Genomic DNA, 19,447 nt, shown 5'->3' on the forward strand with positions numbered 1-19,447 from the left:
CCCATCAGCTCTTGGGAAAAAGAATATGTTGCGTTAGGCAATAACTTTCCTCTTTATCTTTTCTCTTAAAAGGCAGTGTCCAAATCTCTGTCAGCCCCATAAATTGTATCAGGATGATTTTCAGGAGGATTGTTCTCCAAAAGATGTTTAGGTTAGGTTTCTTTCAGGTTAGCTAGACGTGAATTCTTATTTTGTGAAGGTTGTTATCCTATTCTTGGGTAGATTTTTAAGCAAATATTATCAACACTTGTGAGAGCTGAATAACTGTTGACACCCCTAAAGCTCAGTAAATGTTTACTGAAATCACATTGTGCAAGTTATATGATAAAATCTATTTAGACACAATTCACTATTTTTAAAAGCTTATGTTGACTTTTCCTGGTAGGAGAAATCCAATGAGACACATGAATATACAAAGCCTGTGAGGTGGTGTAATCCTAGGAAATAGAGGCAGCAGAGCAGACCCTGAATTGCTTTTCAGCCCTTCCCAAATCAGGTTTCCATAGCACAGCTTCATTTTCTTTATTCAAGGCTTTGTACATTCCAGAACAGCCATCAGCCATATTGAAGTGTATGTGTCTGTACTTCTGTATCCAGAACCACAAAGCAAAGAAATGGAGAGAAACCTTACATTATTGAGCTGCTGATCAAACAGTTCCTGAAAACTGCCCTACTTCTGGTCTTGCTTCCTTATTGTTGGGTCAGATTGATTTGAGGCTTTCGATTATTTGCACAAAACCCAAAACAGAACAAATGAGAGAAAACTTATCTACTCTTTTGGATTGTCTGTTTTACTGTACTCTCCCATTTGTACAAATAATTGAGAGTTGAACGGTTCCAGGATTTCTGATTTATTTTTTAATTTTTTAACATCTTTATTGGAGTATAATTGCCCCACATTGGTGTGTCAGTTTCTGCTTTACAACAAAGTGAATCAGCTATACATATACATATATCCCCATATCTCGTCCCTCTTGTGTCTCCCTCCCACCCTCCCTATCCCGCCCCTCTAGGTGGTCACAAAGCACCGAGCTGATCTACCTGTGCTATGCGGCTGCTTCCCACTAGCTATCTATTTTACATCTGGTAGTATATATAAGTCCATGCCACTCTCTCACTTCGTCCCAGCTTACCCTTCCCCCTCCCCGTGTCCTCAAGTTCATTCTCTACGTCTGCATCTTTATTCCTGTCCTGCCCCTAGGTTCTTCAGAACCATTTTTTTTTAGGTTCCATATATATGTGTTAGCATATGGTATTTATTTTTCTCTTTCTGACTTACTTCACTCTGTATGACAGTCTCCAGGATTTCTGATTTAGACAGTGCTGAAGTGCTGTAGTACTGTGTACAGATTATCAAAATATGTGGAGGTCCTTTCTCTGCTCTGGTCACAGACAAATGTATGAAAGTTGTGTGTGTGTGTTAGATTGTGGCAAAAAAGTAATGGTGGTTGATATAAATTAACCAGCCCCTGGCACGGTGCCTGGCATGAATGCTCAATAAATATTTGTTGACTGTCTAACTATAGGCTCAATATATATTTGTTGACAAATGATGTAGTTTACATTATCATTTCTCTCTTGAAACCATTACCATGAAATTAAGTACTTATTCTCATATGGCCTAAATATGTCCTGTCATATTACTTGGTGTTGTTTGATAAATAATAACATTATTGTTTGGGAAGAATATTAATAGTTACCATTTATTGTTTTCTAGGTGCTAAATCTGTGTTAAGTGTTTTATATGTGTTATTTCATCTTGCTAGAATTCTATAAGGTATTATCATCCTCACTTTATAAGTGAGAAAATTGAAGCTGAAAATATTCTTATATTCTGAGGAAAATATTCTTAACTTTAATATACTTAAATTAATTTATCTTTTATTTATAAACAATGCTGTATGTGTCTTCTTTAAGAAATCTTTCCCTATTATAAGGTCTAAAATACATTCACCTAAATTTTCTTCTAAAAGTTTTAATGTTTTGTTTTTGACATGTAAAACTTCATCTGAAGTTGATTTTTTATGTATGGGATCATTTAGGGATTCCGTTTTATCTTATTCCATATGGAAAATTATTTTATTTTCTAGTGCTATTTAGTTGAGTTTCTCTTTTCCCCACTGATATGTCCTGCTAACTCTGACATACATCAGTGATCCACATATGCATTCACATAATGAGGTATTATACGGAGTTTAAAATACATTACCTATATTCAGCAAAATGAATGAATCGTTGCAATATGATGGATTAATGATGAACATGTGTCATGAAGCAAGGATTGTGATGGACTGAATTCTGTCTATTTGAGGTCCTAGGGGAAAACAAACAAACAAACAAACAGAAGTTAAATGATTTGCCCAAGCTCACCTGGCTGGGAAAGTGGTAGAACTGGAACTCAAAAACAGTTCATCCAACTCCAAATGCCAAGCGTTTCCATTAGACAGTGTGGTACAGTCAATTCACAGCCTTTCTAGAAATATATCATTCCTTATTAAGACATCGGCACTTAATCATCTGTTATTCCTATTATCTCGGCACTTGAGATACAGCTATTATTCCTACCGGTAAACAGAATACATACAAAGTTAGAAGGCTCTAGGTCTTGCTCCCTTCCTGGGTCCCTGAGGTCCTCAAACCACTAATTATCCCCACTCTCCCCTGCATATTCTGCCTCTCTCTCTTCTAGGCTCCTTTCCATTAGTGAGTAGGCTTGAGTTCTTGAGTTTGCTTGGATATGCTCGTGTCTTTGCATCTTGATTGAAGAAGCACAAACACGCCTTTGGCCACTTCCACATCCCCTCTCAGCGCTCAGTACATCCCGTCCTAGTCCTCAGCTGTTAGTAGCCCTCTGAACAGAAAGCTCTGCAGGAGCACGGTCAGCTGCCTCATTCACTGTTGCCCCTAGTGTCTAGCCCCCTGACCAGCACATAGTAGACCCTCAATCAGTATTGGTCTAAGGACTGAAGAAAGGTGATATACTTACAGACTTATAATTCACCATTTCTAGTTTCTGTCTCCCCCAGGCTCTTGGAAGAGTCCTGTTTTGAGGTGAGGGAATTTAAAATTAATTTAGATGGGTAGCTGATGATTTAATAAGCCAGCATTGTTGACAAGCACACTGTGACCATGTTTTCAGTTCTAGTAACTGAGTTCTTGCTTCATTTCTAGTTAATAAGCTTCTGCCTTTGATCTCAGTTCCAATAAACAGATCCCTGCCCAGTTCCTCTGGCAGCTCCAGGGGACATAAGCCCTGCAATGAGCCTTGGTCCTCTTGACCAAGTCACTGCTGCCCTCACCACACACCCGTGCGGAAGTTCTGGCTACAACCTTCAACCCACGGACTTCTCTCGGCAGCCCCAGCACTGACTCCCTGACACGGTGACCTCATCCTTATTCTTGTCTCCTGCTGGGGCCTTGCAGAGAGCTGCCCTACCCCACCCGTGTCCAGCCTCTGAGCCCACTCACCCTTCCCCATGCAAGTGCCCGTTCTGAGACATGCTGCTGAGCCCCAGAGGGGCCTGGCCACCATCTAGGATGTCTTTAGAGAGTCACCTCAGGCAGAACCACAGATGCCCAGATTCTTGTGTTACATGAAGGTGGAGGGACAGGAAGGCAGGAGAGAAGCAGAGAGGAAAGTCCCAGGAAACAGGCAGTAGCTAGTGCTGCCCTAGGTCCCCCACGCTGACCGGAGAGAAGATTCTATCACAGTGGGAACTGGTGGCCCAGCTGAGGAGGGTATGTACCTGTGTTGGCAGGAGGAGCATAACTTATTTGTCTTCGTAGCCCCAACATCTGCCACAGTAGATGTTACGGACTGGCATGAACATGTTCCAGCCCAAGCTGTGTCCCTAACACCTGTGTGACATTTAACTAGTTATTTCACCTCTGAGCCTCAATTTTCCCATCTATTAAATGTGGATCCTAGTGACGCTCATATTGTTGTTTCAAGGAAAAAATAATTTGATGCATTTGGGGATGTGACATCAATATAGCCTCCGATAGTTTTTTAGCATGCCCTCCTATTAGTAGGAAGTTAGTAAATATGCATTCCATTATATATGTATGTGTGTGTGTGTGTATATATATATATATATATATATATATATATATTCTGTACACATAAATGACACATGTTCTACTATATATTTACATAGTATATATTTTTAATGGATGAGACAAAAATAAATAGATATTCTAATAAATTCTTCCTGTAACACAATGAATAATCTTGTGTACCCTTGGTGTGTATTTATCTTCTTTGGAGATCATGACTTTAAAGTCTGATATATACTTAAAGGGGAAGAGGTAAGATCTTGAACTGCTCTTACTCACAACACTTCTGACACCAAATGCATGGTATCTTTTCCAACACCACTTCGACCCTCTGACACCAGCTGGGTGTCCCACAATTCCGTTCCATTTTGATACTGTCTACCTGGAGTTAGTGTTAGATCCCATAAGTTAAGGGCTTAGTCCCTCAAGACTGTCCCCACTTCAGATGCCAGTCACAAATTCCAGACTGTCACTTCTGACCAATCAGCTATAAATTCAGGGGGTGTCCACAGCCCCCTCCTTAGGTTTGATGATTTGCTAGAATGACTCACAGAACTCACGAAAGTGCTTTACTTACTCTTACTAGTTTATTATAAAAGATACAAGTCAGGAACAGCCAAATAGAGGAGATGTATAGTTTGAAGAATGGGGGAAGGGGCACAGAGCTCCCATGCCCCTTCCAGGCATGACAACTTCCCATCACCTTGATGTGTTCACCACCCTGGAAACTCTCCAAACTCCTCTGTATAGGGGTTTTTATGGAGGTTTCATTACACAGGCATGATTTATTAAATCATTGGCCATTGGTGATTAAATTCAATCTCCAGCCACTTTCCCCTCCCCGGAGGTGGTAGTGGAGATGAAAGTTCCAACCCTCTGATCACATGGTTGGTTCTTCTGGCAATCAGCAACCTGAAGCTATTGATATCTAGGGGCCCATCAAGAGTCACCTCATTACCATAAACTCCCAGTAAGGTTGGAAGGGGCTTGTTATGAATAACAAAAGACACTCCTATTACCTCTACCATTCAGGACATTCTGAGGGTTTTAGAAGCTCTCTGTCAGGAACCAGGGACAAAGACCAAATATGTATTTCTTATTATGTCACAGACAGCTATGAATTGCTGTTCATATTAGCATTTTAGTGGCTAAAACGTAATGTCTACTGCCCACTGATCTATGTCTGGTCAATAAAGTACATCACTGCAGTGGTAAAAATACACACCAATTCTTCCTCCCCATAGGATTCAGTAAAGTTACTTTCGTATTAAATTTTTAAATGCCGATCATAAACATTTGTATTTTTCCTGAGTTGGCTCTCAAGCAGAAAGAGTTGCTCACCACTCGTTTAATGTCACTAGTAACCACGTGCGTTTCTTTGCGATGTAAATTCTTGGGCTTGTTAAGGCAAAATGTTCCCTAGGGTACTCTAAACGGATGTTGTAGAGGCATTACCCACATCAACAGAGAAAACTTCACTCTTCTTGCTCCATCAAAGAAGTTACCTTGGCAGTAGGCTGGTTCGTTCATTCCTTCATTTAACGAATACTTATTGAGTGCCGGGCACTGGGCTAGTCCTTGGAAAAAAAAGATTAAATAAGAGTGATGTGGTTTTTACCTTCACAGAGTTAACACACTAACTGAGGTGGAAGACAACAATAACAACAAAGAAATCAAACAATCACAGGTAGGGTGAGTTCAGACCGGAAGTCCTCTCAGTGTTGAGACAGAGAACTGGGGGGTAGGGGTAGGCATGGAACCTCCTGGGAGTCAAGGAGGTTTCTCCGAAGAAGTGCTGTGTCAGCCCGTCTGAAGGATGAGAAGCCTTAGGACGAGTGTGTAAGCAGCCACGGGACAGTCTTGGAAAGCACGAGGTGGGAAAGGGGTTGGCAGGCGTGAGAATGGAAAGAAAGCTATTGTGGCTGGAGAAGGTGAGCTAAGGAGAGAGGGGCACGATGCACAGACGGAGAGGGAGGTAGAGACCGGACGATGCAGGAAGGTAGGGATCACATCCTGGCTTACCTTCTGAAGTCATGGCAGGGAACTGGGATTTTAGTTTAACTGCAATAAGAAGTCACTTTGCTGTATACCTGAAACTAATGCAACATTGTAAATCAACTGTACTTCAATAAAAAAAAAGAGGTCATTGAAGGGAAGGGGAGGCAGTATGCAGGGAATATGCTATGAATAAGGAGTTGCAAGACGCAACTGGGGAGACATTATGCCTGTTATTAGTTGCAGTGGGTACGGGTCAAACCTCAAACACGCTGCAGAAATGTAACGTAAAGTCTTTTTTTCTTCCTATACAATTTAGCTTTCAAATCCGCATTCTTCTAGGTAGTGGAAACTTTGCTTAGAGTCTAGATTGTCTAGACAGTTCAAGATAAGCATGGTTACTTCAGTGTTTCCTTTGTCATTTTAGGATTTTGCCCTTCCTCTTTCTCCTCTTCTTCCCCCTCGGGGTGCACCAAGTTCTGGGGTTTATTTCCACACCCTCCTGGCCCCAAGGAACTGGATTCTGCCCCACGGGCCTCATCAGCCTCTATACCCAGTGGCTTTCTTGAGATGAATAGTCCCTCTTGGACTTTTATCATCTTTTCTCACTCTTGTCAGATTCTTGCCAATCAAAAATACCTTGGCTGTTGAGACTACCAACTCTACCATGAAATAAAAAATATCTACTTATAAACTCAGTTGAAGTCCGTCTTCTCCTCTCACTGAGGTAGGTGTGAATGCCTGCCGCTCAGAGCCATGAATGAGTGCTGTTGGCTCTTTGGGCACCGGGGTCAGGAGAGGAAGAAAGGCATGGGACAGATGCAACAAGAGAAAACAGGCTAATAGTCCCAAATTTTCTCTCTCTCCATTTTCTTCTAGTAAAGCTTTGAATAGCTACTTATGTCCCTTTCCCGGTCACCTCGCCTCAACCTCCCACCTCATTGTCCGCAGCAGGCAGCTGGGCCAGAAAACTAGAGAAGACATTCTTTTTGTGGATCCATTCTTTTCATGAAAATGTTCCTCAAAGGCTTCCATTGCATCAGGGCGATAAGGACATTATACCAGGGATGCAAAGAGAAACGTGTTGCCCAGGTTCTGTTGTGGAGTACCAAAATAAGATCCTGACTATCAAGACAGTGTGGATGTCTGGAGAGAAAAAGATGTTTTCAACATTTATGAGCTAAGATCCTGGACTAACCAAGGGGCAAAGAAGATGGATCAACAAGCTCTCTCTACTGCCAGAGATGAGATGTTTCCCAGGCTACAAGAGCAGAGGCGAAGAGTGGACCAGTGGCCGCTCACAGAATATGGTGTCATTGGCTTACAGAAGAAAGCAAGAGAAGGAGTTAAAGAATAAAGCCTAGTTTTCTGTCAGGGGAAATGGTATTTTCTTCGTGCACCCTTACACCCTGAAGTACCGGGGTGCGGGGAAAAGGACAAGATCCAGGGGAAAACGAAAGAGGTATCCTCAGGTCAGAGTGAGGTTTTAGTTCAATCAAGAGGCAGAGTGACTATTTAGTGAAAAGGGTGAGGCCTGGGGGATTTGTTTTTCACGGAGTATGTGTTCTAGGAAAGCTTGGGAGTCAGCCTTGTGAAAGGAGATCAGGAGAAATGAAGCCTAAAGTCGGTAGATAAGATAGATAATCAGAAGGACTTACGTCTTGGGTAGGGACCAGGCTACAGAACTGTGAGGCTTAGTGGGTTTGCGTGGCCATGCGGCTTCCACCTTCAGTAGCTGGGAAGGACTCGGGCCTCCAGACTAAGCCCTGACCAGGGAACCAGGGATTCCCACCAGCAGCCTCTTGTGACTAAAGGAACATTTATGAGACCGTGGCCCGTGGGATGAAGACAACTGTCACAGGCAGTGTCAAGCTTTGTATCCCTCAGAGTACCTTCTGCTTTACCCAGCCCCTACGAGGTACTTAGGAAATGTGTCATGAATGAATAAAAATGTGCCTTCCCATTGTATTAGTTTGCTAGGACGGCTGTACTGGGTGGCTTAAATAACAGCAATTTGTCTCATAGTTCTGGAAGCTAGAAGTCCGAGATCAAGGTGTCCATTGGGTTGGCTCTGTATGAGGGCTCTGAGGGAGAATCTGTTGTGTACCCTTCTCCTAGCTTGTGGTGGTTTGCCAGCAATGTTTGGCGTTCATTGGCTTGTCGGTGCGTCACCCAGATCTCTGCCTTCACGTTCAGTGGCATTCTTCCTGTTGTCTGTCTTCACAAGGTTGTCTTCTTATAAAGACACTTGTCCTATTGGATTAGGGGCCCACCCTACACCAGTATGACCTCATCTGAACTAACTACATCTGCTGTGACCCTATTTCCAAGTCAGGTCACATTCTGATGTACTAGGGGTTAGGACTTCAGCATATGAATTTTTGGAGACCACAATTCAACACATAACACCCATCTTTTTGAAATCCAACCCATCACGGTGTCCCCAGAATACTGCCTCTGAAATATGACTTAAAGCCACCCACTTCTCCCCAGCTCCTCTTCTACTCTTTAATCCAGGCTGCCATTAGCACTCACTCAAACTACTGCTGTAGCCCACTGAGTTGGATTCACACTTCTCATGCGCAGGAATGTAAGTTTTCCTTTAGCTTTACTGAATTTCTACCTCTAGTCACCATAGTGACCCATGCAGGAAGCTCAATCTAGTCACGCCCAGGTCAACTCAGGGAAATTCAGTGATTTCTCAGTTTTCTTGGGTTAATGCTCAATCGGATTCAAGTATCAATATTTCTCCCTCCCTACCTCTTTTTGGCAAGGCAAGACTGTTCCTGTTGGGGGGATACAGTGGTGAAGTGACACTAAGGGGGGGCAGGATTTGTGGTCACATGGGGCTTGCTCAGCATTCTATAGTGTGGTCTGGTCTTGACTGTTGGCTTCTGGTGAAGACTCCCCGCTGGGATTTGCCGAAGCAGCCTGGGCCCACATCTCAGGACCATGCTGCCATCTCTAGCTGCATCTCCTCCTCCTGACCGCAGTACTCATCTAGCTCTTTCCCTGGAACCTGGGAGGATTTGTTTGCTGTCCCTGCAGCTGCTGGGATCTACAAAACCCTGGAAGGCTGACCCCAGAACCAGTGGCCTGGACACCTTGAACTGTGATTGGTCATCTGTGGATTTATCTGCATGGTTTTCCAGTGTTCCAGAGCTCCCGGTAGAAAGTCAGCACCAGCCTCGTTTATTCCCGGATTTCCTGAAACCTGTTTGAGGATTCAGTTGTCTGTTTTCAAAGGATGTGCTGTCGATTGAGTGTTATTTCCTTGTCTGTCTTTAGTAGGCTATAATCCTCCTGTTCACCTTTGTATCCCCTGGACTTAGCACAGTGTCTGACATGGTGTAGGTGCTCAGTAAAATATCTGCTGAATGACTGATTCTCCAGCTGGCTTCTGGAGAGAATATGTGACACCTCTGGTGGATGACATGCCTTAGGAGTTGCAGTGCAGTGGGTAAACCGTGGGCTTTGAAGGCAGAGCAGACCCTTATTCAGGTCCCAGCCCTGCCATTTGCTGCTTGGGCCACCTTGGGCAAGTGACTTTTGCTCTATAAGCCTGAGCTTTCTCAGACATAGATGGGAAACTACTTCACAGGTTGAGATTGGGTGAAAATTAGATAATGTATATTAAAGCACTTAGCATGCCTCCTGCTGCTTAAGTAAGTGGACTACAAATGGCTTTTATTATCACTGTGCTTTCTTTAGCTTCTGTGAGCCCCTCACAACTTGCAGCTAAAATGCTTTCTGTGAGCTCTGAAGGAGGGATCAGTCCTGCTTGGCCTCGAATCCGTACTTGGCTGATGGTGGGTTGAGTTTTCGAAGGCTCTGGAAAGGAGGATGTGACAGCAGCCAGGACTGACACCTCCACCCCCGGCTCCCTGAGAGGGATGATCGCCCTGCGTTTGACACTTGAGTGTCAGCTGGAAGGTTGCATGACTGTGGCAGCTGTTTATGTGTTCAGATAGAGGGATGAAAAACTACTGTGGTTGAAACATGAAAACCACTTCTTTTTCCTTAGAAGGCACCAGACGATGGATCTGAACTTCAAGTTCCAGAAGCAGAGATAGATTGTGAGATTCTAGACTGTGGGGAAAGAAAGTGATGTATTTTCTTGGCAGGAGTTCCTTTTGGGATTTAGGGTGGGAGCTACTCTGTGAACATTGCTCATGTGCTCTAATTACAGTAATAGAACGGTGGGATCTTGCCACCTTCTCTTCTCTCTGTTCTTTACTTCACCAGCTGTGTTCAGAAGGGCCACTGTGGGGCGGGGAAGCGGGGACATCACTGGTTTCTGTCTCTAGGTCAAGTGGGTGCCAACTTGAAGGCTTGCTCCTGTTTTCCACAATTAGGTCTCTCTTTGTTGGGGAGATTTTCCAATGTGCCATTCTGTTTTGAGCCCTGCGCTTTTATTTTTACGGAGGAAACCGAAAGGAGTCTAGCAAGTCTGAAATGTAGGTGAGTTGGCAAGGAATACTGACCTCCTTGTTTCAAAATGCACCAGGGGAAAATAAAATGACACACGAGTAGTAGCTACACACCAAAAATCATTCTAATGTTCAGAGTGGAATTTAATGGAATAAGCAGTAAAACAGAAGGTTGAGTTCCAGACACAGCTCCAGCAACAACTAGCTGCCTTGGTTCACTTGTTTGTAAAATGGGAACAACAATAACAATGAAACCATCGACAATTAACTAAGCTCCCAATAGCAATAATCGATAGCATTTTTTTTAGCATGATGTGCTGGGCGCTATAGGTCTAATTAGTTTCATTTTACAGGTAGAGGAAACCGAGGCAAAGGGAAGTTCAAAAACTTGCCCAAGTTGGTGCAGCCAGGAAGGACAGAGCCAGGACTGGGACCCAGGTGGTCTCGCCAGGTCTGCCTGGTCCTAACCATTCTCCCATCTGGCCTTGATCGCAAAGAGCTTCACAGGCTGCTGGTGAGCAATGTGAGGTGGTCCTTTGTTAGGAGCAAAATGAAGTGATGGTAGAAAAGTACATGTTTTGATAAGGGAAGTTTACTCTGTAAGGGTCTAAATCTAACGTTAGTCATTTGATGAAGTGTTTCCACAAACATCTCTCTTTTCCTCTCCTCTTAAACAGAGTATAGAAAAAATGGCATATCTGTTTATACCCTAACATATTTAGCCCAGCCTGCATATTATGTGCCAAAGCTGTTCCAAGCGCTTTGCCTGCATTATTGCACGTCAGTCCCCTACCAATAAGAGAGACAGATGCTGAGAATGACCCTTTCTACTGATAATAAAACTGACGCCCAGAGAGGTTAAGTGACTGGTCCTGGGTCACAGAGCTAGGGCTGAGCCTAGATTTGAACTCAGGCTCTGGCTCTAGGGCTGCTCTTACTGACCAGGAGTTCTGAGTTAGGCCCCAGTGGACCACGCAGGGCGATATGACAGGAACGGGCATCTTTGTGTTTACGGATCCCCGAGTCTGTGCCGAGTACTGTGCTGGGAGCTTCACAAGCCTTGGCTCATTCAGTCCTTTCCGCAGACCAGGAGTCAGGTGCCACGGTAGCCCTGCTGTATAGCTCAGGGGACAAAGATGTAGAGAAGTTAAGTAACTTGCCCAGCATCACATAGCTAACAAGCGGGAGAGCTGAGGTTCAAATGCATGCTCTGTTGCCGAAGGCCTGAAGTTCTCCAGCCGCTCAGTGTGGCCAAGTAAATAAGTCAGGCTTGTTAGTGGATGTGTGTATGGGGGTGTGTGGTACATTAGGAACTCATTTGTCTGTAGGCCCTTTGCTTTCTCCCACTAGCTTCATCCAATATGTAAAGAAGCTGATATCATGAGCTCCGTCTCTTTGACTCACGTGCATATTTCTCAATCGATTCCAAAATCAGAGGGCAGGGGTGTAATGTGTTGTTTTCCTTAAGTCCTAACACAGGATCAGCACCAGAATAGAAATATGAACAGAGAGCAGTGAGACCAAAGAGGGAGGTCCTAGCAGGAACACCTTCACAGAGGAGGTGGGACTTGAAGGGAAGGGCATTTGCCAGGTGGAGACCCAGAGGCTCCACCGCCTACATCTCATTGGCCTTTGACCCCGTCTCAGCCTTAGCACAGGGCAGGGCTCCCAGCAGGGGCTCTGTACCTGTCTGGGGGATGGAGAGATGATGAACCCTGGCCCGTGACAGAGCTGCAGGCGAGCAGATGCCTGCCAACGGCTGGGAAAGTAGGAAGGCAGAGATAAGAGGATACAAGGGTGGGGTGTGAGGAGAATCTAGGGAGAGTTTGGAAGTCAAGAAAACTCAGGAGCTTAAAGCAAACGGCATTTGAGGTTATGTACTTCCTTGGAAGAGAAACCAAGGCGAGCAGTTCAGTTAGGTGAGGGGCAGTTCACACTTTTTCTAATACAGAGCACCAACTTTGCAAGAGGGTTTTTTTCTGTGAGTTGACGGCGGGTAGAAGCATTCAGGGACTCCAGGAAAACCCATTGCACAGGCAGAAAACCAACTGTAGCTGAAAATAAAGGACTGGAAAATTATTATTGAAGAATTGTTTTTCTGTGGTTAATCATTCCACATCTGAGAGTTGGATTTTTTTCATTGAAATAATTAGTGATTACATTTTCTACAGGACATTTTTCATGTCAAGCAGACAATGGCTCCAAAGAAGAGGGAGGGTGGGCCTTCACAGAAAGAGAAAGAAGTGTCAGGTTGATGCTGTGAGGGGGTGAAATTGGATGCAGCAAAGGCACCCTGCTTGCACCATGAGTTACTCCCAAAGCATCAGCAAGCATGAGCTAACTTTTGAAATGTAGTTGAAACCCTGTGATAATGCACCCCTTGAGAGCTCCAAGTGATTTGGCTGTAGTGGAGTTTTGCTGCCTCGGTTCAAGTTCACTTAATCTTTCTATCTTGCTCTCTTTCCTTCTCCCTCTCTCCCCACTTCTCCCCTCCCTACCTCTCCCTCCCTCCTCACCTCCCTCCCTCTCTCTCTCTCTCTCTCTCTCTCTTTCCCCTCTACTGGGTATTAGAAATACTCAGATGAGTAAGAGATAGCCTCTATCCTTGTAAGAGAGAGAAGTGTAAGTCAACAAGCACAGTGCAGTGTGCTAAGTGTCGTGAGACGATTAAGAACAGGATGCCAGAGGACCACACAGGAGGGTCATCTATCCAAGCCTGGAAGGAGGTCACCCAAGGCTTTCAGAGAGGCCATAATGTCTGAGATGAGCTTCATGGGAGGAGTTATCACAGTTAATTACTTGGTTGTGGCTGTTAACGTCTTCCTTGGAGCTAATGCTTCAAATCTGTTCTTTTTATTTCACTCTCTCCTTGGGAAGCTCCCTCCTAGATTTTCACTTTTGACCCCTGCCTTCCTTGTCCATTGGAACTTCATCAGTTTCTACAACCTCCTTGGCTCCTACCCACTTCCTCACCCACGATGATGCCGTCTGTGACAGCTGACCATGGTTATCTGGTTTGCTCCACGGTCTTGCTGTCCTGGGTCCCTGTGTATCAATCAGGCTTCCCCAGGTTTGAGGATGAAAGCCATGCTCCAGAGTGGGGATGAATTGTGAAGGTCATTGGAACTAGGGCAAGGCAAATATCTCAGCAGGTGTACAGTCAGGACTCCTGGAGATCTGGACCATGGCTCTGGAGTGGGCAGCGTGGTCTCCCTCTATCATAGGCGTCTGGCTCCCAGCTCAAGTGACTCTCTTGTGATGGACATTCAGCCTCTCTCATCTCTGAGTTATCTACTGCCCCTCCTGCTGCTGTTCTCCCCTGCTGCTTCTTCCCCCTGCCTCTTGCGTTTAAGCATCTTCAACGAACTTCTTCCCCAGTTCTGGGTCTAGTTGGCATTTCTTGGGTAGCACCTTTTCTTGACACAGATATGACAGTGTATGTGCCAGGAGCCACCCAGCATCTGCTTTGCCTAGAGCAGGGCCTGGGCATGACAGAAACATAGGTCTCCACTGAATGGCTGGTATGGGGGTGAGTTTCCATTCCTCACCATGACCTCAGTCCCAAGCTTCCAAGCGTTCTGATCTTAGCTCCTAGGGTCTAGCCTGGCACTAGGATTTCTGCAAGAATCTACCTCATGCTCCCCGTCTTGATCCTACCCTCACTCTGACATCACAGCTCATTGCCATTAGTGTTTTACCTTCTCAAACTATTATTGCTTTGAACAATGTCATCATGCCTTAAGATGGACCATGAGGGCTATTTTTCTGGGCTTGGGGAGTGACCAGTCCTGCTGCAAAGGCTCAAAGTCTGCAGGTGCACGAGCTCAGCTTTGCCTCTCGGATGCCCAGGGCTCTGACTGGCTGCTTAGTGCTTTCTTTTGCCTCAGCAGACTTCATTTTATTCCCATCACTCCACTTGTTACAGGTCTAGATTATATTCCTTTAAAAGTGCTTCTTTTGTGTCATATCACTAGCTATTATTTTTTAAAATGGGAAACAGGATGCCCCAGGTTATGGGTTCAGACCAGGTTCAAACAAGGCAGACCAGCTCCACAAACACCCTGATTCCCTGTAGCATCTCCTGACTGATTCCTGGAAAGCCTTTGAGGTCACAAAGCCAGCCCTCTGGGGAAGGTCTACAATTCCCCCACACCAAATGACCCTCCCTTTGGGCACTCTGCAGAGCTGAAGAAGGAAGATTCCCTCTAGAGGACTCTACGTTCGGCCTCAAAATAACCCAGTAGAGCTACTGGGTTAAGGGTTTTTTGTTTGTTTTTTGTTGTTGTTGTTGAGCTAAGTTCTCTCTTTATTAGGAAAACACCAACACTACATTCCTGGAAATTACTGGAAGTTTATTTGCCTCAGGCTTATGACTTGCAACTGAAGACAATGTACAAAGAAAGCAAAGATTAAGTACACTTTAGGGAGAAGGAGATGATACACATTGGTAACACAGGAGATCAAGTTGACAAAAGAAGTCATCCATCACACTGTACATTAATAGATTGCAATATTCAATAGCAATTTCAACAAAACTTTTTTAAAAAAATCAAGAGCAAAAAAGTTAGCCATGTTTACAGTAGACATAAATCTCATACAATTCAAAAAGCATTTTTTTCAGATCATAGAGCATAAAATGGAAAAATGTCTATATAGGTGAAATCGTAACTACTGTACATCACTGGACATTGGTGATTTTTATGAGGTCATTCAGAGTATATGCTAGTGACCATAATCCAACCTTCTGCCCTTGCAAGATCTGCCAAGGCAGCATATATTATGAACTGAGAGGGATATAGGCAGAGTTTCTCTAATTTCAGTCTTTCATATGCTCATCTTCATCATTTTGACTTTATATCACGTAGACTACTATTTACTTAACTTTTTCTGTAAATCAACCCAAACAAGTAAACATAAACACCTTAATCTTGTCCTAGTCAAGTATCTGTGAAATCATATTTTTGTTTATTACTTATATTTTTCCTACTTAACATTAAATAAATTTAGAATAATTATAATAAAATATTTGCTTGTATACAAATTAAATCCCCTTACATACCTGCAGCAGCACATATACCACAATTTGTAAAGCACAGACGTAGAGGAGTTTTAAGTGACTAGAATTCCTTTATGTCACAAGAATCCATTCTATCCAACTGACCCACCTTCACTCAAGATAAGGCTTAGGATTCTCCTTGATGGAGCCATTCCTGATGCTTTATATTGTGGAAAACAAGGTCACTTTCACCAGGAACTTTAATTCTTCACAAATGACTGAAACTTGCAACTCTCTCAATTCAACAAATATCTGACTACTTACAACCCACACAGTGTGCCATGTGAGGCACTGTGGGTGGGGCACTCCTGGCCTACCTTTAAGCAGCTCCCTTTCCCTGTGAAGTTACAGAGGATGATGGCAAATACATGCCGAGTTCCATTGACTATTATGTGGTGTAATGCCAGAAACCCCCGTGAGGGGGTCTGTGGCTTGGGCTGGAGGTCTAAAGGGAACCTCTCCCTCGTCTGAAACCCAAGCCATTTGACCTCTAGCCACATCAGGGGACAGAAAATGAAGCAGATGAGAGACCCTGGAGAGGAAGAAAAGAGAGAGAGCTGGATGGCCAGACTTCCTCGTACCCTTTTGCATCTGCCACGTGCAGAGAAAAACATTCGCAGGTAGGAACTCTGAACACACTGCAACCTCATCCTTTGTAAACAAGGTCTGGTCACATCCTGGAATCTCTAGTCCAGGGCCCTCTGTGATCCCTGCATGGGGAACAAGAAGGGGTAACTGAGAGGCCTATGTAGTGACAGTGGCATCAAGACAGATCCCTAAAGAGTAAGGTTGTCTCCAAATGCATTTGTAGATTTAAAGCTCCATTTGGGGACAGAAATTTTGGTTTTTTTCTGCCATCACCTCTCTATGGCCAGCCTCCATTCCGTATCTAAATACAAATTAAATCCATAACTATCCACAATAGGAAATTATTATGGTAGGGATCCCTGGAATAACCTCCCCTAGGGCCTGGTTCCCTCCAAGAAAATGCTGCTGTATGATGAAACTTTCTGTGGTCACCAGTCTGTCCTAGAGAGTAGGAAAAGCATATAGCCTTAGATATGAGCCTGGGTGATGCACATTGATTGGATACTGCCGTTTGAATTGAAGTGTCAGTGCCATGATGGACACATTGCTCTGTGGTTGTCTTTTAGCTGTATATATGTTTTGTAAGCCTGTATTTGAAAGTGGCCCTCAGCAAGAGTCAGGACCAAACTCAGCTGGTCCCATTTGATAAGAAGCCCAGCGCCCATCCCATGGGGTCAGCCTAAGGAGCAGGAACTGCACTGGGTCCCTGCCCCAGCTCTTCTTCCTGCTGGTATGCTATAAAATGTTGAGATGGCACCAGTGCCCCTTTCTGCCATCAGTATGAGCATAATTCTGCCTAGAGTGGTGAGAAATTGTAACCCTGAACTCCCCACTTCATCCAGGGACCCTTCTCTTTCCTCCCCACTGGATCTGGGGCCAATGGGAGACAGAAGGAAAGCTGTCTTGGGTTTTAGCCATGCTGTGGGTCTGGCTCTCTGTGCAAACTCCCGTTAGTGTAGAAGAAAAAGAATCCACTTTATTTCTACCACAGAAATGAGTAAATTAGTTTTTAAACAGAAGAACGCAACATCAACTCTGTCACTAGCTCACCAGGTGTCTAAAGAGAGTGGATGACTCTTTAGACAACAGCAACAGCACATGGCACTTCATACACTTGAGAGAGACACCACTGGAAGGCGTCTGTAACCTAGCAATTGCTAAAGACCACTTGAGACATCTGTCACTTGAAAGAGACAGTCTAAGGGGCATGCTCCATGTCACTTTCACTCCATCTTCTAAGCACCATATTAATTCAGATTTCCAGGAAACAGCACACGAATGCTTTCAAGCCCCTTAAAGAAAGGTCTAGCAGGAGAGAAGACTGATTATTATGTCTTTGTAAGTCCTGAGAATTGATATAGCAAAGGGTCCTTTTGTCTTTGTAAGTCCTGAGAATTGATATAGCAAAGGGTCCTTTTTGCAAGTGCTTTTGTATCTTTTGTATGTCTCTCTCTTTTTTTTTTTAATATAAATTTAGTTATTTATTTATTTTTGGCTGCGTGGTGTCTTCGTTGCTGTGCGCAGGCTTTCTCTAGTTGCCGCGAGCGGGGGCTACTCTTTCGTTGCGGTGTGCAGGCTTCTCATTGTGGTGGCTTCTCTTGTTGCAGAGCATGGGCTCTAGGCGCACGGGTTTCAGTTGTTGTGGCATGTGGGCTCAGTAGTTGTGGCTTGCGGGCTCTAGAGCGCAGGCTCAGTAGTTGTGGCGCGTGGGCTTAGTTGCTCTGCGGCGTGTGAGATCTTCCCGGACCAGGGCTTGAACCCGCGTCCCCTGCGTTGGCAGGCAGATTCTTAACCACTGCGCCACCAGGGAAGCTCTGTATGTCTCTTTTTGAAAGTGTCATTCATTATACAATTCATGTAACATTTCCTGAAATTCATTGCTAGGAAAAAGCTTCTTTGGCCAGAATAATTTATTAATTCTCCCAACAAACCTTTATTGAATGTCTGTTGTGTACCAGGCACTGGACTAGGTATTTGAACACAGGTGAACCAGTATGTTTTCTTTTATTTGTTATAAGCACTATGTAACCCAAGGTATATTCAGTTTAGCTAGATCTGGCAGGAGCATCACACTCAATTGAGTGTTCAAGTACCTTGACTGCTTCTTTCCAAGTAGAACTCTTTTTTTTTTTTTTTTAACATCTTTATTGGAGTATAATTGCTTTACAATGGTGTGTTAGTTTCTGCTTTATAACAAAGTGAATCAGTTATACATATACATATGTCCCCATATCTCTTCCCTCTTGCATCTCCCTCCCTCCCAGCCTCCCTATCCCACCCCTCTACGTGGTCACAAAGCACCGAGCTGATCTCCCTGTGATATGCGGCTGCTTCCCACTAGCTATCTATTTTACGTTTGGTAGTGTATATATGTCCATACCAATCTTTCACTTTGTCCCAGCTTACCCTTCGCCCTCCCCGTATCTTCAAGTCCATTCTCTAGTAGGTCTGCATCTTTATTCCTGTCTTGCCCTTAGGTTCTTCTGACCATTTTCTTTTTTTTTTTAGATTCCATATATATGTGTTAGCATACGGTATTTTTCTCTTTCTGCCTTACTTCACTCCGTATGACAGTCTCTAGGTCCATCCACCTCACTACAAATAACTCACTTTCGTTCCTTTTTGTGGCTGAGTAATATTCCATTGTATATATGTGCCACATCTTCTTTATCCATTCATCTGTCGATGGACACTTACGTTGCTTCCATGTCCTGGCTATTGTAAATAGAGCTGCAATGACCATTTTGGTACATGACTCTTTTTGAATTATGGTTTTCTCAGGGTATATGCCCAGTAGTGGGATTGCTGGGTCATATGGTAGTTCTGTTGTTAGTTTTTTAAGGAACCTCCATACTGTTCTCCATAGTGGCTGTATCAATTTACATTCCCACCAACAGTGCAAGAGGGTTCCCTTTTCTCCACACCCTCTCCAGCATTTATTGTTTGTAGATTTTTTGATGATGGCCATTCTGACCGGTGTGAGATGATATCTCATTGTAGTTTTGATTTGCATTTCTCTAATGATCAATGATGTTGAGCATTCTTTCATGTGTTTCTTGGCAATCTGTATATCTTCTTTGGAGAAATGTCTATTTAGGTCTTCTGCCCATTTTTGGATTGGGTTGTTTGTTTTTTTGATATTGAGCTGCATGAGTTGCTTGTATGTTTTGGAGATTAATCCTTTGTCAGTTGCTTCATTTGCAAATATTTTCTCCCATTCTGAGGGTTGTCTTTTGGTCTTGTTTATGGTTTCCTTTGCTGTGCAAAAGCTTTTAAGTTTCATTAGGTCCCATTTGTTTATTTTTGTTTTTATTTCCATTTC

The 19,447-nt window shown here is 43.9% G+C and overlaps 1 long non-coding RNA gene across 1 annotated transcript in view; it reads right to left on the reverse strand.

Moving 5' to 3' along the window:
- Window positions 1–10,604: 10,604 nt before the first annotated feature.
- Window positions 10,605–19,447, reverse strand: part of LOC309619442 — a 670,492-nt gene continuing 661,649 nt past the window's right edge. The window contains exon 2 of the long non-coding RNA XR_014238964.1: window positions 10,605–18,243. This is a non-coding gene — a long non-coding RNA (uncharacterized lncRNA). The remainder of the gene's footprint in view (window positions 18,244–19,447) is intronic.

This window comes from Balaenoptera borealis, assembly GCF_965194805.1.
Source record: "Balaenoptera borealis genome assembly, chromosome: 2".
Lineage (NCBI taxonomy): Eukaryota > Metazoa > Chordata > Mammalia > Artiodactyla > Balaenopteridae > Balaenoptera > Balaenoptera borealis.